Consider the following 21,959-nt stretch of genomic DNA (forward strand, 5'->3'; position numbering starts at 1 on the left):
TCGATCTTATGAATGGAGTGTCTGTGTTCCAACAGGAGATAGACTGCATGGTGGATGACAATAAATTAAAAGCAAAATATCCGTACTTGGATAATGTCACCATCTCCAGCCATAACCAAGAGGAACACGACACAAACCTATAGATGTTCCTGGCCACCACTAAAGCCCTGAACTTAACATACAACCAGAAAAAGTGTGTGTTCCGCACTTCGGGTCTGGCAATACTAGGGTATGTGGTGGAGTATGGTGTCATTTTCCTGGACCCTGAGCACATGCACCCCCTTCTGGAACTCCCACTGCCCCAAAGCCTCAAAGCCTTGGAAAAAGTCCCTGGAGTTCTTCTCATTGGGGACCAATTGAGCATAGTATGCGGACGAGACCTACCCCAGTGAAAACCACCACATTTACCCCATCGGTGGAGGCCCAGAAGGCCTTCGAGGGCATTAAGGATGAGATTTTCAAGGTGGAGATGTGTACCATTGATGAATCCATCCCTGTCTAAGTGGAGAGCAATGCCTCTGACCTTGCCTCAGCCCCCACGCTGAACCAAGCAAGCAGACCCGTGGCAATCTTTTCCCAGACCCTCCAGGGCCCCAAACTTAGGCTCTTGGCCATCAAGAAGGAGGTGCAGGCTATAGTGGAGGCTGTGGGCCACTGAAGGCACTATTTGGCCAGCAGACCATTCACCCTGCTGATGGACCAAAGAGCTGTCACTTTTATGTTTAACAATAAGCAGCGGGAAAAGATCAAAAATGACAAGATCATGAGGTGGAGAATTGAAGTCCACCTAAAATTATGAGATCTCACAATTAGCCACCCGATACTCTGTCCCAAGGAACCTGAGCTAGGGTGCAGGTAGATTGCATCCAAGCCCTCCACGATAGGTTCTGCCACCCTGGGGTCTCAGGCTCTACCATTTTGTGAGGGCCTGCAATCTCCCCTATTCAGTGGAGAAGATCAGAGAGCTGACCCATAACTGCCCGGTCTGTGCGGAGGGCAAGCCGCATTTCTACCAGCTGGAGAAGGCCCAGGTGATAAAAGGGCACTCGCCCCTTTGAATGTCTCAGTATGAACTTCAAGGGCCCCTTCCCTCCATGAATCAGAATGTGTATTCCCTGAATACCTTGGCGAGTTCTCACACTTCCCATTCACTATTCCCTGCCCAGATATGACAACACCCACAGTTATTAAAGCCCTCCGCAACCCTTTCACCTTGTTCAGATACCCCAGTTACATTCACAATGATTGGAGATGCACTAATATTTCCTGTCCAAGGGTATAGCCACAAGCAGGACCACCAGCTGCAACCCCCACCGGAATGGGCAGGTGGAAAGGGAGAACAGCAAGATCTGGAGGGCAATCCTCTTGGCCCTCAAGTCAAAAGGAATGCCCTTCTCCCAGTAGCAAGTGGTCCTTCCAGAGTTGCTACATGCCACCAAGTCGCTTCCTCTGTACTGCTACAAACACCATCCCACATGAGAAACTATTCTTCTTCCCTTGGAGGTTGGCATCGGAAACCACACTGCTGGTCTGGATGATGCCCCCGGGGTCGGTCCTATTCTGCAGACATGTTAGGGCCCACAAAGCAGACCTGTTGGTCGAGGAAGTGCACATCCTGCATGCAAACCCCCAATAGGGTTAGTGCTCTGTACTGGGTGTCAGATGTGGGAACAATGGGTGGTCTCCACTCTCCCAAATGGCCACATCTGCACCAGGTGTACCGAGATGCAGTTACTAAGGGAGCAAATTATGGATATGGAGTTGCAGATTGATGATCTGCGGCTTGTAAGGGAGAGTGAGGAGTTAATCGACTCAACTTTCAGGGCGATAAATGCTCCAGAACCCGTGTCAGATAAGTGGGAAACCGTCAAGGAGGGAAAGAAAAAAGCGAGAGAAATGGAGAGCACACCAGTGACCATCCCACTCAGCAACATGTTGTGTTGGATTCTGTTGACGGAGATGACTGGACAGAAGATGGCCACGGGCACCAGGTCAATGGCAATGAGCCTGGCAGAGTGGTGCAAAAGAAAAGGAAAAGGAGAAATGCAGTAGTTGTTGGGGACTCCATTGTCAGGGGTACGGACAGGAGGTTCTGTGAGCCAGATAAGTATACCCGCATGGTGTGCTGCCTCCCTGGTGGAAGGGTACGAGATATCACAAATCGGGTCCAAAATATTCTGAGAGGAGAGGAAGAGCACCCTGATGTCTTGGTACATGTGGGTACAAACGACATTGACAAGAAAAGGGAGGAGGTAATGAAAAGGGATTACAGTGAGCTGGGAGGAAAGCTGAAAGACAGGAACGCTAGGGTGGTGATCTCGGGATTACTACCTGTTCCAAATGCAAGTGATGAAAAGAATGTAAGGATAAGGAAAATGAACGTGTGGCTGAGGTGCTGGTGTACAAGGCAAGGATTTGGCTTCTTGGATCATTGGGATCTCTTTTGGGGAAGGCATGATCTTTACAAGAGGGATGGGTTGCACCTAAAATCAAAAAGTTGTCAACATTATGGCAAGTATGTTTGATACAGCAGTGGGGCAAGGTTTAAACTAATTTGGCAGGGGTATGGGAACCAGAGTGATAGGAAAAAGCGTAGGGAAGATAACGTAATGGCCAGGAAAAGTAACATAGGAAAAGTAATGTTGGGAGGAGAAAGTAAAAAATCAGATGGTGCAGTGAGTTTTCAGGTCAATGATAGTGTTAAGAAAATTACAAAGAAAAATAGTGGGCAGAAAAATCAAAAGAAAAGGTTTCAGAAGTCACTAGATATTAAAAGGACAAAGAGCATAAGGGCACTTTATCTGAATGCCCGGAGTATTAGAAATAAGGTTAGTGAACTTGAGGCGCAAATCGGTACCCATGCCTATGATTTGGTAGCCATCACGGAAACATGGCTACAAGGTTACCCTAAATGGGAATTAAACTTCCAAGGGTATCAGGTGGTGCAAAAAGATAGACAGGATGGTAAAGGAGGTGGAGTTGCACTCTTAATCAAAGATGAGCTCCAGGCAGTACTGAGGAATGATACAAGATCTAAAGAGCATAATATTGAGTTCATTTGGGTAGAGATAAAGAATAACAAAGGGAAAAAATTATTGGTGGGTGTTATCTATCGCCCACCATATAACAATAGTTTAGTGGCACAGGAAATAAATAGAGAGATAAGTGAGGCATGTAATAATGATACGGCAGTCATCATGGGGGACTTTAACTTCCACATAGATTGGGAAAATCAAGTTGGTCATGGGAGTCTGGAAGAGGACTTCATAGAATGCATCCGCGAGAGCTTTCTTGAGCAGCATGTTAAGGAACCCACAAGAGAAAATGCTCTCCTGGATCTAGTGTTGTGCAATGAGATAGGTAGAGTAAATGATGTAATAGTCAAAGACCATCTGGGAAATAGCGATCATAGTATGATTGAATTTCTCATTCAGATGGAAGGGGAAATAGTTAGATCCAAAATTAATATATTATGCTTAAACAGGGGTGACTACCATAGGATGAGGGAGGAATTGGGCAGAGTGGACTGGGAGCACAGGCTAATTGATGAAACAGTTGAGGAACAGTGGAAGATTTTCAAAGAAATATTTTGTCATGCTCAACAAAAATATATTCCGGTCAGGAAAAAGGGCAGCAAGGGAGGGAAAAATCAATCATGGTTAACAAAGGAAATAAAGGAGAGTATAAAATTGAAGGCGCAGATGTACAAAGCTGCAAAGAGCAGTGGGAAACTGGAATATTGGGAAAACTTTAAGAGACAACAAGGGGTTACAAAGCGGGTAATAAGAAATGGGAAAAAGGATTATGAAAGTAAATTGGCACAATATATAAAAACAGAAAGCAAAAAATTTTATAAATATATAAAATGGAAGAGGATGGCCAGAGTTAACATAGGACCCTTGGAGGATGAGAAAGGAAAGCTGGCAGCAAAAAATGAGGAAATGGCCGAGGCATTAAACAAATATTTTGTGTCAGTCTTCATGGTGGAAGACATGTCCAGCATGCCCAAGTGTGGAGTTAAGGATGCGAATGTTGGGGAGGGCCTTGATAAAATAGTTGTTACAAAGGAAGTAGTGATGGAGAAACTAATGGGACTAAAGCCAGACAAAGCACCTGGTCCTGATGATATGCATCCAAGGGTTCTGAAGGAAATGGCAGAAGTTATGGTTGATGCATTGGTGGTCATATACCAAAATTCCTTGGATTCTGGGCAGGTCTCGGCAGACTGGAAGGCAGCAAATGTCACGCCACATTTTAAGAAGGGATGTAGGCAGAAGACTGCAAATTATCGGCCAATTAGCTTGACATCTGTGGTTGGAAAAATGCTTGAAGCCATCATTAAAGATGAAATAGTGAAACTTTTGGAACGGAAGGGTTCAATCAGGCAGACGCAGCATGGTTTTAGAAAGGGAAGATCTTGTTTGACAAACTTGTTAGGATTCTTTGAGGAAATAATGGGTGCGGTGGATAGAGGGGAACAGGTTGATGTTGTATATTTGGAATTCCAGAAAGCGTTTGATAAGGTGCCGCACAAGAGACTTCTCAGTAAGTTACAGGAAAGTGGAGTCCGGGGAAATATATTGGCCTGGATTTAAAATTAGTTGTCTGACAGAAGGCAGAGAGTAGGGATAAATGGGAATTGTTCAGGTTGGCACAGAGTGGTAAGTGGGGTGCCGCAGGGGTCAGTGTTAGGCCCACAACTGTTCATCATTTACATTGATGACTTGGAGGAGGGGACAAAATGTGGTGTAGCCAAGTTTGCGGATGACACCAAATTGAGTGGAAGAGCAAATTGTAATGAGGATGTGGAGAGTCTGCAGAGGGATATAGTTAAGCTGGATGAGTGGGCAAAGGTCTGGCCAATGGAGTACAATGTTAGTAAGTGTGAGGTTATCCACTTTGGCAAGAAAAATAAAAGAGCTAAATGGTGAAAAACTACAGCATGCTGTTGTGCAGAGGGGCTTGGGAGTGCTTGTGCATGAATCGCAAAAAGCTAGGTTGCAGGTGTAGCAGGTTATTAAGAAGGCAAATGGAATGTTGGCCTTCATCGCTAGAGGAATTGAATTCAGGAGTAGGGAGGTAATGTTGCAACTGTATAAGGTACTGGTGAGACCGCACCTGGAGTACTGTGTCCAGTTCTGGTCTCCATATTTGAGGAAGGATATACTGGCTTTGGAGACGGTCCAGAGGAGGTTTACTAGGTTGATCCCTGGGATGAAGGGGTTGACTTATGATGAAAGATTAAATCATCTAGGATTGTATTCGCTCGAGTTCAGAAGAATGAGAGGAGATCTTATAGAAACATATAGGATTATGAAGGGTATGGATAGGATAGATGTAGGAAGGTTTTTTGAGCTGGCCGGGGAAACTAAAATGAGAGGACACAGTCTCAAGATTCAAGGGAGTAGATTTAGTACAGAGATGAGGAAAAATAGTTTTTCCCAGAGAGTAGTGAATGTTTAGAATTCTCTAACCAGGGAAGTGGTTGAGGCTGCCTCATTAAACATATTTAAAATTCAGTTAGATAAATTTTTACATGATAGAGGAATTAGGGGATATGGGGAGAAGGCAGGTAGGTGGAGTTAGGTCATAAATTAGATCAGCCATGATCGTATTGAATGGTGGAGCAGGCTCGATGGGCCATATTTGGCCTACTCCTGTTCCTACTTCCTATGTTCCTATGTTCCTATACACCCATGTACAGTACCCGGATGGGTGGGAAGATATATTGTCTGTCTGGGACCTGGCTCGAGCAGTGTCCCCAGCAGAGGAGCTGCACCCAGAAGCCCTTGTCAGTGACCAGCCAGTCCCATGTATCATCCAAATAACCACTTGAAACCACCACCACTACCCCTCCGATCTCTGCCTCCACTACCCCTACAACCACGAACTGAACTCCCATTACCTTCAAACCCCTCGGAACTCATTCAGACCATCACTATTCAGCCCTTGGACATTCAGTCCACCATACAGGTCATCGTCCCACAGGAGCCAACAAAAATGCAACCAGTGCAGTGGCGAACACAGCGTTGGATAAAGCCATCAGGCTGACTGAACCTTTGAACTATGAAAGACTGCACAACCGGTAATGATGGATGCTGTCCCACTTCACCCCACCAGACTTTATCTGAAAAGAAGGGGTGAATGTGGTGTAACACAGTAGTTCAGGTGGTGACCATACTACACTGTACAGGCTGGCCCACCTCTGACCATGTAACTCCTCCCCAACTCCTCTCTGTAAGATTCCCAATAAAGGCTGATAGCCCTAGTCTCCTCCCTCCATACCAGCCTTCGATCTGGGCCAGCAACATGTAGAGACGTGCCTGACATTTCAGGTTATTAAAGCCTTTAATCACTCTCTTTGAGTCTGCTTGTGGTTATTGATCACGCAACGAAGTGAATATTGTGCACCCTAAGCTTGATGCTTACAGAACTATTCCTAATCCGAGCAATTGGAACTTTAACCAGAATGCCTCTAATGTTTACTATTATACCAATGAGACTCTTCATGTTCTGGAATTCCCCTTTATCCCAGACATAAAGGAAACTGTGCTGGTCTGTGACTTGTTCTCAAGTTTTCTTTCAAAGTCAGTGGATGTAACCAAGTTTGGTTTGATTTATGCTGGTGCTCAGAAAAATATTGGATGTAGTGGGGTGACTGTGGTAACAATCAGAGAGGAACTTCTGAGATATGTACTGAAAGAACGTCCAGTCATTTTTGACTGTAAGATGTAAGGGATTAGCAGTTCTCTGTACAGGTACACTATCCGGTCATCTAAAATCTGGAAAGCTCCAAAATCCGGCAAATGGGGAGAGAAACAGCAGCGCGAGTCACGGGGTGGGGGGGGGGGGTGCGAGGGGGAGAGACTGGCAGCATGAGTCAGGGGGGCGAGGCAGAGAGACTGGCAGCGCGAGTCAGAGGGGTCGAGGGGGAGAGACTGGCAGCGTGACTCAGGCGGACGAGAGACCAGCAGCAAGACTTGGGCGGGTGGGTGGGGGGGGAAGAACGGCAGCATGAGTCGGGCGGGGGAGGGGGGGAAGGGGCGGACGAGAAGGGGAGAACGGCAGCACGATTCGGGTGGGCTTAAATCTGGCTTTCCGAAATCCGGAAATATCCGAAATTTGGAACACACTGTCCCCCAAGGGTTCCAGATAAAGGATCGTGTACCTGTACAACATTCCAGCAACCTACAGTATTTACATTATGGGATGGGTCTTGCAATTGGTCAAAAATTCTGGGGGTGCTGAAGCAATGGGCCAGAACAGTGCTGTGAAATCAAAGCTGATTTATGATTTAACTGATGGATCAAATGGATTCTCTGTGTGTCTGACTGCTCAATCTGCAGAAGCACAATGAATACTCCAATATTCATTGAGAATGCAAATTGACAAAGCTGCTAAAAATAACATCATATCCTTATATAATGCTGTGACAGTGAAAGAAACCCAAAACCTGGTTGAATTTATTTTGTTGTTTTTAGGACCTTGCCCCTTGACCATGACACAGACTACAGACTTTACTGGTCCAAAGATCACTCTTTTCAAGGCTATGTGCTGGTAACCTCTGGCCTAAGAAGAATGAAGATCTACATAATATTGGAATTTTCTGTATTTGATTGTTATTTATAGTTGTGTAATTATTATTTGAGACAATAATTAAGAGCCAAAACCTTGCTGTTTTCCATTGTTGGTTTGGCTGCAGGCATCAGCAGTGTTCCTGGGATCCAGAGGCTGCGCAAGTTTGTTCCGGTGAGCATGCTCTATTCACAGGCGTTGGCGCATACACAGGGATTTTGGGCGGTTGGCAGTTAGTTAGCCCGCGTTGACTGGTAAGGCAGGATAGACTGTAGGTGAGTGAGACTCCGATATTTTATGTTGACCGTTACTGAAGAAATTGATCATTACATGTTACCATTACCAAATTCAAGAACGTTACCACGGATGTTATGAGTCTTTTTGTGTTAATTAATAAATTGTGTTTAAAACTTACGTGGACTTCATAAAAAATTTATTCAAACCTGTCACAGTAAAGAGCCCACTTAGCCTCTGAGCGGCTTTTTTTATGGATAGTAGTCGCTACATGGATAGTAGTCTGGAAAAACAACCAACTGAAAAACCTCACAAAGATAAGCGTATACAGAGCCATTGTCATACCCACACTCCTGTTCGGCTCCGAATCATGGGTCCTCTACCGGCATCACCTACGGCTCCTAGAACGCTTCCACCAGCGTTGTCTCCGCTCCATCCTCAACATCCATTGGAGCGCTTTCATCCCTAACGTCGAAGTACTCGAGATGGCAGAGGTCGACAGCATCGAGTCCACGCTGCTGAAGATCCAGCTGCGCTGGGTGGGTCACATCTCCAGAATGGAGGACCATCGCCTTCCCAAGATCGTGTTATATGGCGAGCTCTCCACTGGCCACTGTGACAGAGGTGCACCAAAGAAAAGGTACAAGGACTGCCTAAAGAAATCTCTTGGTGCCTGCCACATTGACCACCGCCAGTGGGCTGATATCGCCTCAAACCGTGCATCTTGGCGCCTCACAGTTTGGCGGGCAGCAACCTCCTTTGAAGAAGACCGCAGAGCCCACCTCACTGACAAAAGGCAAAGGAGGAAAAACCCAACACCCAACCCACCAATTTTCCCCTGCAGCCGCTGCAACCGTGTCTGCCTGTCCCGCATCGGACTTGTCAGCCACAAACGAGCCTGTAGCTGACGTGGACTTTTACCCCCTCCATAAATCTTCATCCGCGAAGCCAAGCCAAAGAAGAAAGAGTCGCTACATATATATGTGTATACATATTTATACACACAAACAAACATATGTGTACGTATGTCATGGGAAGTTGTTTTAGCAGTCTCACTTCCCATGGGAAGAAGCTGTTCCCCAGCCTGGTGGATCTGGCTCTAATACTTCTATCTCTTTCCAAACAGGAAAAGCTGGGGTCCTTACAGATTTTGCAAACTCTATTTTAACAATGATCCTGGTAAATCACATCAATGAGAGGTTTGGGTTGGGGGGGGGGGGGGGGGGGCGAAATCAGACCTCAGTGGTCTTTTCTGCTGCTTACATGGTCCTATGGATTAACCTCCGACCTTATGATTTACACATTCTGATGCAGCCAGCCAGGATGCTCTAGAGAGAGCTCCTATAAAAGATTTACATAGCGGTGGTCAGTAGCCTCGTCCACTTCAGTCTTCTCAGGAAGCGCAGTCGCTGATGTGCTTTCTGACAAGTGAGGAGATGTTGTGTGTCCAGGATAGGTTATTTCTTAAATGGAGTCCGAGCAACTAGGTGCTCTCTACTCTCTCACTTAATATGTAGTGGATGGTGGCCATCTCTGGTCCTTCAGAAGTTCACAATCATCTTTGTCTTGTCCACATTGAGATTCAGGTTGTTACTCTTGCACCATTTCACGAGATTTTCCACCACTTTTCTGCATTTTAACTCATCGCTGTTACGGATGAGGTCAACTGTCATGTCATCTCCAAACTTGATGACATTGTTAGAGCTGGATCTGGTGAGGAAGTCGTGGGTCAGTAGCATTAACAGGAGTGGGCAAGGTAGACAGCCCTGAGGTGCGCCAGTGCTCATCGTGACGGTGCTCGACATTCTGCTGCCTACCCAGACAGACTGAGGTCTCTCGGTTCGGAAATCCAGAGTCCAGTTACAGAGAAAGATGTTGAGTCCCAGCAAGGACAGCTTCTCCACCAGCCTCTGGGGAAATTCATCAACATGACCAATAATGGTAAGGTGGCTGCATCATTCACACAATAATTCTGGTACAAGTGTTTATCTACAGCCAGCTGAATTAGCTCAATTTCCTTTACTATTTCTCTTGCACAAGAACAAAAACAAATAATCTCATCATCGTTCATCAAAAGAAAAATGGAGGCACCGCGGGAGCTGCTGCAATGGCAGCACTGCTGTTGTATGGACCCCGGAGAGCAGAGAGCGCACACAGCACTGCTGAGAAGGGTTCAACCACCCAGTCCTAATGTCAATGGCTTCGTACAGGTATTAAACGACCTGTTTAAGGAGATAGTGTTATTTAAACTAATATCCTGCAAACGCGGGTCTGTGCCCAAGATGGCGACACCTGTGCTCAGCAGCGACCATGAGGGGTTGCAGAATCCAGTAGGAGAAGCAGAGAAGATGATCCTACAGGACAGTGACCACAGCAGCAGACCATCGAGGGGTTCAGTGGCCGAGGGACCCACACAGGCTGCAGGGAGGACCAGCATGGGCTGTGGGATGATGGAGACCAGCTCATGAGAGCCAGGTATTGGAGCAAGTATTCAAGAGGATGCTGAGGGCAAGAATGGTTCCTGATGTGCTTCAGCAATGAAGGCTTCCTGATCATGTCATTTCTGACATGAAATTTGGTTATGAGCCCAGCTCGCCCACAGATCAGGACAGGAATCTTTGCAGCTACAGAGGCTGCAGAGGCACTTGAGGTGAATCCTCGGACACGTAGTTACTTTGAAGGGACTTTCTTTTGCTTCTTTTTCTCTTGTATTTAAGGGGTGCCAGGCAACACTAATGGCAACTCTTTGTCTATCAGCAGGCAGAAGGTAATTTTGTGTAATATTACATGTTACATGTCAATGAAGGAATCTTGAATCTTTTACCCCAGTATCCCTTTTGTGAACTAGCCTCAGACCCAAAAATCTATTCATCTCGGTCTATAAAGTTTTCACCAGCTCAGCTTCCAGTAATACATTTCAAGATTTGCTTCCCTCTAGGTGAAGAAGCTTCTTCTCATCTTTGCCTTGATTGGCTGGCCCTTTATTTGAGACTATAACCTTGTTCCATGCATTCCAGCCAGGAGAAAAGTCAATCTGCATCCATCTGTCAAATCCCATAAGCGGTTTGGACTTTCAGGGCCATTGGAGTTAATCTCCTCATAAAAAAAATACCTTTAAAATAAATCTTGTAACTTTAGCTGCATTCTCTCACATACATCATCCATTAAGTGAAGAGACCAGACTTTGACACAATATTTCAGAGATGGTCTCATCATCGATAATGGAGTATAGCCTCTCCACTCTTAAATTCAAATCATGTGAGTTTTAAGTCTTCTGCCATGGAAATAAACACAAAAGCTCGGTTTAATTGCTCTGCCTATTTTTTGTTCCCCATTATTACTTATCCTATTGTTGTACAGTTTGTGGAGGGTCATGTAACCCCTTCGTCTGGAACCTGGCGGGAATGTGGATTGCTGAGGGGCATGTGGCCTCTCCGTCTGGAACCTACTCGGAAGTCATCTCACCTGCCAATCAAGGTCAAGCCTTGTCCACAGGTCAGCGCACTCCTAGTCATTGGGCCCTTTAATTGGCTTATCAATACCTGGGCCGGACCATCCAGCTGATGACACTATAAAGCCCACCACATATGAGCCATCTTCCTCTTTCTCTTCTCAGATAAACCTGAGCTGCACTTCAGGTTGGGAACTGTGGGCAATACTGGAGGATCATTGGTAAGGTGTGGACACACAAAGGATTGGGAGCTGTAGTATTGTGTGCCTAGTGTCCTTAGTTTAGTTAGATAAGAGCCACGCCTGCCAAGGATATCAAGGGGTGATGGGTATTGTATGTGGTGTTGATTGTAAAGCCTTCTATGTGTGAGTGGTATCGTTTAATCCGCGAGTGTGTGTCTTTCATCCCTATTGCAACTCCCCTACACCTGTAAATACTATTGTTCAATCAGCAGTGTTCAGACTCATTATCCTTGGGACCCATCAAACTGGTTAACACACATAACAATTGGTGCTGCAAACAGGGTCTTTAGAGTTCCGACTGAACACAGCTGCAGGAAAGATGTTCTGGAATCGGGACAAGAGAACAAGAGCAGGCATCGAGGATAGGATCCCTGGGTGAACTGACAATAGTGCAGGGTTTGGAAGCTTGTCAAGCCTGTTGGCAGACAACAGCAAACCAGTAGTCTGGCCCAAGGACCTGGACCCATGTGGTGAGAAAATGGGTCAAAGATCCTAAAAACAAGGGCTAATCAAAGGGATGCTTTTCGGATGCCAGGGTCTCTCCTGAAAAACCAATGTGAGATCATAGAAAGGAAAGACTTGGAGAGTGTCCAGAAAAATAAGGAGATAGAGGTGCTCCAGCAGTGCTGCTGTGCACTCCAGGAGGCAGCACAGGCTGCCCAAGCCTGAGCCACAAATCTTGAAATGAGAGGGATGGAGGTAACCTGCAGGCTGGTTAAAATGCAGCAGCTGTGCACAGCACGCCAATCCAGCTGGCAGATAGACCTGATTAAGGTCCGTGTCAGTGTCCGGCAAGGGGATGGGCTCGACACATGGGTGAGTAAGGGGGATGTGTGGATGGGCAGTGAGGAGGAGGAAACCTGCTCCACACATCTTCCCTGCTTTGCACCTTAACCCCTGCAAGCTAGACCATCTTGTTGCAGACCTGCAATGAGAGCACCATGCTGACCCTACAGAATGGGGAAGCAGCAGATAATGAGGGGGGTTGGGGGGAACCTTGAATGGACCTACCTGTAGCTGCTGCAAAACCACAGTGATATGGAATATTCAGCAAAAGAGCTGACCACACTGGTAGACAAATATCACCAGTGCCCAGTCCTGCCGTGTGGCGCTTAGGCTCTGGGATGAGGGGACCCCCAATGTGAACCTCTCCCATCAGGAAGCAAGCACCTTGGTCAGCTTATCGGACCAGTAAACAGCTAATAATGTCCTGTGGGCACCACCTGAAGGGATCAGCAGTGGCACCTCCCTGTTTGATCGGATGGTGACGGTAGTGCAAGCCCGATACCCAACTCTGCTAGAATGGAACCTATACCACCGACCACAGAGAAACACAATTAGCAAGAAACAAGGGTCATCAGGGAATGGGCTTTAATTAATGGCATACTGTATATTGGGGAGCCTGTGTCTGCCATTTCCCCCGAGAACACATGGATTACTGATGCCCTAGCAGGCCACATAGTCACCACAGCACAATCTTGCCTCTCACGGAACTGACAACTGGGAAGACTGTCCAGGAAGCCATCAAATTATGAATACATGGAACGGGGGCATCCGGTCAAGTTTGCAAGGCTGAGGGACGGTGGCCCCCAGTGTACCCGCTAAGAGATGTTTATGGCATTGCTACTTGCTGGCATGGAGTGCCTTCAGATTCATGGGATCCCCATCTTTACTTTGTACATGCTTAGGAAAGAGCATGCAGTGGGGGAGGGAAGGGGTGGGAAGAGAGACCTGTTGTGGAGGAGCTCCAAAGTCCACACCCACAACTCAGAACAACCCTCCCTCAGCTCCTTCACCAACCACAGTGGTCCCTTAGGGCAGCAACAGGGACCTGCCCATATCCAGCAGCAGGAAACATCACCCACGGGATGGCAGACATCTGTCCCACCCCTTCCATTGGCTAGAGCCAGGGTACCTGGCAGATATGCTCAGCTGTCGTCTTCTGATCATGTGACCCAAGGCCATATATCCCAGTAGCTGTACAATGGGGCAAAGGGAATACACAGCATTGGATGGCCCAAGTAAACACTAGGGCTGAGCACACCAGCAATCCTGTGATTTGAGGAGGACTCCAGGTCTCCATAGAAGGTTTAGGAGGCTCTATAATCCAGCCAGAGAAGTTAGCCTCTACCTATCTATAGGCAATGATGCACCCCATTCCATCTCTGTTTTGATTACTGACTCACCAAGTGTATCTTGGGCATGAATGTGCTGAAGGGGCAATTCCTACACACCAACAATGGGTCACCTGCACGACCATAGTAGTTGGGATAGCAAAATAGAAGCCCACAGTCATTCCCCCACCCTCCAAAGTAATCTGCAGTTGACAATACTGGGTGCTTGGGAGCAACAAAGAGATCACAGATTCTAGAGACAAACTATTGTGTTAAGGAGTCATCCAGCTTGCTGTTTCACTATTCAACAGCCTGGTCTGGCCCGTGTGAAAGAAAAATAGCATGTGGTGCATGACCATCAATTACAGACAACAAAACAAAGTCACATCCCTCCTCACTGCCACAGTCCCCAATGTAGTCACACTGTTGGAGGATATTGGGGGATGGGAGAATAAACATTGGCATATCATTGTCGACTTCTCAAATGCTTTCTTCTCCATCCCACTCAGTTCCGACTTCCAGGATCAATTTGCCCTCACCTGGGAGGGCAGAGAGTATACATTTTGTTGTCTGCCCCAAGGCTATGTGCACATGAATCTGAGGGCACTCCATGCCAGCAAGTATCAATGCCATAAACAACTCTTAGTTGATCGGCCCAGACTTAGAAACCTGTCCCACTCCCGTGCCCTGGCAAATGTGGCCTGGAAGATCTGTTGGCCACCCCCTTGGTTTGACTCATTGACTCAATGGGGCAATTGGCAACCTCAATTCTGGCTTCATCATAAGAGAGTGAAACCCCTACCCCCCCCCCCCCCCAACCAGACCCTCTGCCCATCGTCGTGTCTCATCAGCACCCAGATGCCCATTTTTACGCTGTTTGTGCAGTGATGCCAAGGGTCTGAGGTCACTCTGCTTGGGGTGAATGGTGAGAGAGCAGATTTGAGTAGCTCAGTCACATGGTGGACTGTAACAGAACTTTGTTTTGCCATCTCCCAAAGGATTCTGAGGGATAGAACCGATCAACACTTGGATGGCCAGGGGAAAATTAAAGAGATTTATGCATGGGAAATTGTGGCTCATGAATCAATAGAATATTTTTTGAAGAAATGACAAAGTGGGTAGATGAGGCAAGGCAGCTTATGTATTTTAGTGAAATTTATGATAAGGTCGCATGTGGTTGGTTGTATGGAAGGTTAGGGCACACAGGATGGAGGCCAGTAGTCCAAATGGGTAAGATATTGACAGTGACAGGAGTCAGCGTTTGTAGAGGGCGGTTCTTAAGCTTAGAGGTCCATGACCAGTGGAGTGCCTCAGGGTTCGGCCTCAGGCATTTCCATCCTCATCCAGAAGGTGCTGAAAACCAACGGGGTCACTAGTTGTAGGAGCTGCTTAACACATGCTGCACGACCAATTAAAAAGGACACACCTAATGGTGTTCAGCAAAAACATGTGTTGTTATTTTTATTTAACTCTACATCAACCACCTTCTTTCCACCAGCCTCTCTGCCACATCGCCCCCCCCCCCACCCCGCCTTATCCATTTGCTACAGACCTGCAGCAGGTGACTGCGACACTCCTTCCAACCCCATGCATGTGCATTACATTTCCCAAGCATCACCAGCAGCGACCAGCCCTGCTCAAGACTGCATACTTGTGCGAACAATGACAAATTGTTGTGATTGCATGTGAAGTTATACAAGGTGTTGGCAAGGCCACACTTGGAATATTACGTGCAATCTTGTTCGACTAGCTATAGGATATTATAAAGTTGGGTACAGATGAGTTTACAATGTTGTTGTCAGGATTCAGGAAAGTTGAGTTATCATGAGAGACTGGAAAAACTAGGTCTCTTTTCCTAAGATGGTAGGAGGTTGAAAGGAAATCTTACTGAGGTCCAAAAAAAAATCATGAGGGACACAGATGAGGTGAATAATGACAGTCTGTTTCAGAGAAGGAGAATCTAAGAAGAGAGGGTATATCAATAAGGTGCGAGTGGGATTTAGCAAGGACATGAGGGAATAGTTCTTCACTCAGAGGTTGGTGGACATTTGGAACGAGTTGCCAAAGCGGTAGTTATGCTTCCTTTATGAATCACTTGGATAATTACATGGATGGGAATGGGCTGGAGTGGTATGGGCCTAATGCAGGCAAGTAGGACTAGAAAAAGGAGGGCACATTGTTCAGCATGAACAAGGTGAACCTTTGGGTCTATTTTGCTGTGCATGTCCAAGAAATCCTTAAGGCAGTGGTAAAGAACTCATATAGTATACTGGTTTTCATTAGCTGGGGCATAAAATACAAGACCATGAAGATTTTGCTACAACTTTATAAGACATTGGTTTGGGCAAAGATGGGGTTCAGTGAGCAGTTCTGGTCACCACGTTACAGGTAGAATGTGATTGCATTGGACAAGATGTAAAAGATCCACCAGACATCAGATAAGGTTTGTTTTCTGAATGGCTAAAGAGTGATCGAGATATATGCAATTATGATGGACATATATGTGGCAATTAGAGAAAAACTTTTCCCTTTCACAGTTGTCCATGGCCAGAGGGTTTAGGGCAAGGGTGGGAGATTTACAAGGTTTCTCTGCTAAAGTTTAAATCTGGAAGGCATTACCTGAAGGGGTAGGAACTCTCACAACATTTAGGAAGCATTTAGACAGGCCCATGAAAGGGCATAGCCTAGAATGCCATAGGGAGAATATTGAGAAATGTGCTGAAGAGGGATAAACACTGGATGGCTGCAACAGTCAGCAGGTCAAATGACTAGTTTCCATTCCATAAATGAGCATACACACAGTATTCAGTCAACAGCATTTGATTTTCAGTCAATTAACTGCGCAGAGATCAAGATCAAATTCACATTTGCTGCCCAAGATGGCTTAGGTCTCCTGTATCTAGTGATTTACTTCCAATGGCATTGGAAAAGCCCAGTGAAATCTAAACCATTTAAATGAACACAGGAACTTCACATGTTTGATACCAATACAAACACTGCAACATCACATTCTTATGGACCATTCAGTGCTTTTTGCAGCAGCGCCTCACAACAATTGCAGAAGCAAAACATTTCATCCCATCAATTTTTCCACCACAAATTAAAATCAGCACATTGAATATTGTACAAGCACCAAACCTCAATTTAAAACAACCTTAAGAATGTGCTTGAAGACAGTTTCACTATCTTTGTGAATTAACTGTATGGTGTTTTAAATATTATACAGGGTACAAAGTAGAAACAGTCAAAACACAGAGGATGCTTCATTGTGAAATTCCACAGATTTCCACTCCCAGAGTAGAAAATAACTGTGCTGACAAATCTGTAGGATATCCATTGTGATTAGGAGGAAAAAAAACTACTACAGTGTAACATTGCCAAAAAAAATCTTTAAAAGGTAGTTTGTAGAAGTAGCCAACCAATGTAGGAACTGAACTAACATCTGGCACTTGCCCAACCTCCCTTCTCTCTCTTTGAACCTCTTTCCCCTGAACGCACAACTCCTTTGGGGCTTAAACTTACCACTGCACTTTTCTGAAAATAAAACCTCAATTAAAGAATTTTCCAGGCAGAATCAGCACATTGCTTTGAGATTTATGCCATTTCCAATAAATGTGTCCAGTGGGACTTCAGGTAGCAACACCCCAACTGTGGCAGAATGTGGAATGTCAGCTGCAAATGATAATGGCAAACACACATTCTTTCATTAGAGAAGCTGAGCAACAGTCTGTTCACTTAACAAAGCCTCATTAGTCCTTCCTGTGAATGTTATTTAAATCTGCAGGCCAGCTGATAAACCATTTCCTTATTAAAATCATGTTTAACCATTTGCAGGTCCAGGCTTTATCCAAACCCATGCCTACATTGCATTTAGCTTCCAATCAGGACAGGAGTGGAGATGCTGCACTAAAACCGACCCTTCATCCCAACAAGCCAGCACCACCATCAAGTACCCAGATTTTTTTAGGCACATTCCTACTCTAAGCCATTTTATTCTCCCCATGTTGTATCAATTCCAGCTCCTCTCTCTAGGTTCTACCACTCATCTCCATAAGAAGACAAGTTTTGTGAGGTTGTAGATTCTGTATTGAATCCAGAACCCAGTCCACTGTTTTAACAGGGCAGGAAGCCACAGACAGGCCCCTTCACATCCCTTTATCTTTTCCCAACTTCTATGTGAATTACTACTGAACTACCTCTAGCACTGAAACATTACTTAAATAAGCATGGACACCAATGTAGGGTTTCTATTATTATTGAAGTTAAATGAAATCAATAGTTATGTCTCTTGTATTGCTCTATCTCTTTCTCCCTCTCACTCTCTCTAACACTCCTTTTCAATTCCACAGTACTATTTACAGTGCTTTACTTCTTGAATCATCTAGCAAAATTCACTCTTTCTGATCTAGAATCTGCATGTTGGAAGACTGATTTGATTGGTTTGGGAGACCTTCTGCTCACATTGGTCCCAGATATCCAAATCTACTGGTTCCAGATATCCTGAATATATCAAAGTGGGTCGGTAATCAAGAGCAAACAAAGCATAGATGGAGGAACTCAAGTTTATTATCATTTGATTAGTCAAGTACAAGCGTTCTCAAGTCCTCAGTGTAAACATGCAGTCACACCACCAGACATAATGCACATACGGACAATCAATACCTATGCAGGACAAGTATTCAGAAATACAAATAAATAAATACTGTTTCATAAATATGAGAGTCATAGATGGTTAGTGTGAGCAGTTCCTTTGGTTTTTCAACATGCTCACTGTCAGTGGGAAGATGCTGCTCCTCAGCCTCGTGGGCCTGGCTCTGATACTCCGGGATCTCATTCCCAGTATGAGCAGCTGAAGGATCAGGCCCACAACATTGTCTGCCTTTTACTTTCCATAAATGCTGCATGACCAGAGTTTCTCCAGCCCCTGTGTGCTCTGTATTGAAGAAGCAGGGAAGGAGCTCAGAGGCAATAGAGTATAGGACAGAGGGTGTGAGAGATGGAAGCACAGGAAGATGGAGAGATTGAGAGGAAGGGGTGAAGAAAAGTTAGAGACAATGGGCAGGGGGAGTAAATACAGGACTAGGAAAGAGATTGAAACATTGGAACCAGATGGGGATGGGGGTTACCTAAAATTAGAACAATCAATATTCCTTCCATTAAGCTCACCTTTGTGTTCTCCATGGCTCTGTAGTCAAGAATATTTCAGAAGTTTGTGGGCAAACAGTTAAATGCAATAAACCATGTGTTCATCATAGGCCAATATAGCTGAAGGAAGAGACCATTCATATACACAATGGAAAATAAGAGTCTAACTGGAACAAAACAAGCAAAATGACTATATAATTAAATTAACAAAGCGCCAGGATTGATTTTTGGAATAATGTAATGAAAATGCTAAGAAGGTATGTTAAACTCCCATCAAGTCTTGCCCAGAAGCAAAGAGGGAAAGTGAAACATGAATACAAACATGTATTGTTTGCAGCAAGTTGAAGATACTGTACATTTAAGGAGTAGCAGGTAAAACAAGGAAGGTATGGGGTTTAAAGAATGGCAGGGCAGATTGCAAGGCTGCATGGTTGTAAAGTATTGAAAGGCCTCTCTAAAACACAAAGCATAGACCTGCTGAGCTGAAGCATCTGTATCTGTGCTGTAAATACCATAAACCAATATTACCAGCAACTAAAACACTCATGATTTATAGATCAGTTGCTAGTGCATTTGAAAGTTTGCTGCAGGTCTTACAAACTTGCAGTAACTTGAAAGGGGGGGGGGGGGGCAGTTTGATGACCAGTTTGCAAATAAAACATAGAACAATACCGAACAGTAAAGGCCCTTTGGCCCTCAACATTGTGACGACCCATATATCCCTTCTTAAAAAAAAGTACTAAACCCTCCCTACTCCACAACCCTCTATTTTTCTTCCATTCCATGTGTCTTGTCTAAGAGACTCTTAAATGCCCCCAATGTTTCTGCCTCCACCACCATCCCCAGCAAGGCATTTCAAGCACACACAAACCTCTGTGTAAAAAAAAAAGTCTCCCCTAAACATCCCTCTCTTAACTTTGTACATATGTCCTCTGGTGTTTGCTGATCCTGCCCTGGGAAACAGGTGCTGGCTGTCCACCCTATCTATGCCTCTCATAATCATGTAGACTCTATCAAGTTTCCTCTCATCCTTCTATACTCCAAAGTGAAAAGTCCCAGCTCTGTTAACCTTGTCTCATAAGACTTATTTCTCAATCCAGGCAACATCCTAGTAAATCTCCTCTGCACCCTCTCCATAGCTTCCATATCTTTCCTATAATAAGGTGACCAGAACTGAACACAATACTCTGAGTGTGGTCTTAATAAAAATTTGTAGAGTTATAACATAACCTCTTTACTCTTGAATTCAATCCGCCTATTAATGAATCCCAGCATCCAACAGGCCTTCTTAACTATCCTATCAACCTGTGCGGTGACCTTGAAGGATGTATGGATTTGAAGCCCAAGATCCTTCTGTTCATCCACACTCATAAGTAACTGACCCTGTACTCAGCCTTCTAGTTGGACCTTTCAAAATGCATCACTTCACACTTATCTGAACTGAAATCCATCTGCCACTTTTCTACCCAACTCTGCATCCTCTCTATATCATCTTGTAACCTTCGACAACATTCAGCTCCATCCACAACTCCTCCAACCTTCCTGTCATTCACAAACTTACTGACCCATCCACCCAGGTCATTTATAAATATCACAAAGAGCGGGGGTCCCACAATCCCTGTGGTACTCCATTAGTCACTGACCTCCAGGTAGAATACTTTCCTTCCACTAATATTCTCTGCTTTCTTTCTACAAGCCAATTTTTTATCCATACAGCTAATTTTCCACTGATCCCATAACTCATGACTTTCTCTCGTGGGGGACCTTATCAAATGCCTTACTAAAATCTATATAAACCACATCTACTTCCCTACCTTCATCAATTTCTTTTGTTACCTCTTCAAAAAACTAAACTAGACTTGTGAGGCACAACCTTCCTTTCAAAAAGCCATACTGACTATCTTTGAGTAGACTTTACTTATCCCAATGCTCATAGATCCTATCCTTAAGAATCATCTCCATTAGTTTATACACCACTGATGTTAGACTCACCAGTTTATAATTGCCAGAAATCTTCCTATTACCTTTTTTAAACAAGGGGGGATTAAATGTCTCTTTTTCCAAACCTCCGCACCTCGCCTGTGGCCAAATAGGATTCAAAGATCATAGCTACTGCCCCAGCTATCTCTTAACTCATTTCCCACAGCAGCCTCGGATAAATTAATAAAGAATATCCGTACATATAAAAAGGCAGAGTACAGTACAATTCACAAATAAAGCTAAGGAAATTATCATGTAAGAAATGAAGGAAATAGGAATCATGGCTTGGCTTCATGAACAAAGATTTAGGAAAAGGGCTGTCCACATCTGCTGCAGGTTCATTGGTGGCTGACGAGGCCAATGCAGGACAGACATGCCCGGCCACAACAGCTGCGAGGGAAGTTCCATTCCGGGTTTTGTGCTGTTGTGTCATGGTTCTTCCTCCATCTCCTTTTGTCCTCAAGACCAGCCCTGCATGTGTTCTCGAAGGAGAAGACAGATTGGTGAATGGTGTGTCACCAGGCCACATGATTGGAGACCACTAGCAATGGTCAATGTGACAGGCAGCAAGGGATTTCTTCAGAGAGCCCTTGTATCTCTTTTTTGGAGCGCCTCTGTCACAGTGGCCATTGGAGAGTTTGCCATACAGCATAACCTTGGGCTGGCTATGATCCTCCTTACTAGACATGCCCTGCCCAGCATAGCTGCATCTTCGACAGTATAATCTCAATGCTGGTAACCTCCAGCTGTTCGAGGACTTCAATGTTGGTGATTAAGTCACTCCAGTGGATTTTAAGGGCGGTACAGAGACAGAACTGGTGGAAGTGCTCAAAGGATTGTAGGTGGTGATGGTAGGTGACCTACAACTTGGAGCCGTACAGGAGGGTGGTCAGTACAACAGCTCTGTACAGATTGATCTTTGTGCCTTTCTTCAGATGCTTGTTGTTCCAGACTTTTTTGTACACCCTGCTGAATGCACTGTTTGCCTTTGCCCGTCTATTGTCAACCTCTTTATCGATCTTGGCATCTGAATAAAATTCCAAGAACAGCAGTCCAAGAGGAATAAGAGAACATAGCCACAAAAGTAAGTGCCACGTCTACCAGTCCATGTATACTTAGATTGGTCTTTTCTTTTTCTCTTGAAAGAAAACTACAGAAAAAATTCCCATGTCAAAGTGTAACAAAATTTGCATTGGCTCAAAAATTGCCATTAAAGTA

At 45.1% G+C, this 21,959-nt stretch overlaps 1 protein-coding gene and 1 pseudogene across 2 annotated transcripts in view; one reads left to right on the plus strand and one right to left on the minus strand.

Annotated features, from left to right (window-relative positions):
• The window catches only part of LOC138757214 (ADAMTS-like protein 1), a 464,147-nt gene that overhangs the window by 242,131 nt on the left and 200,057 nt on the right, over positions 1-21,959 (minus strand). The window lies entirely within an intron of this gene.
• On the plus strand, positions 368-7,561 carry LOC138753947 (phosphoserine aminotransferase pseudogene; annotated as a pseudogene).

This window comes from Narcine bancroftii, chromosome 1, assembly GCF_036971445.1.
Source record: "Narcine bancroftii isolate sNarBan1 chromosome 1, sNarBan1.hap1, whole genome shotgun sequence".
Lineage (NCBI taxonomy): Eukaryota > Metazoa > Chordata > Chondrichthyes > Torpediniformes > Narcinidae > Narcine > Narcine bancroftii.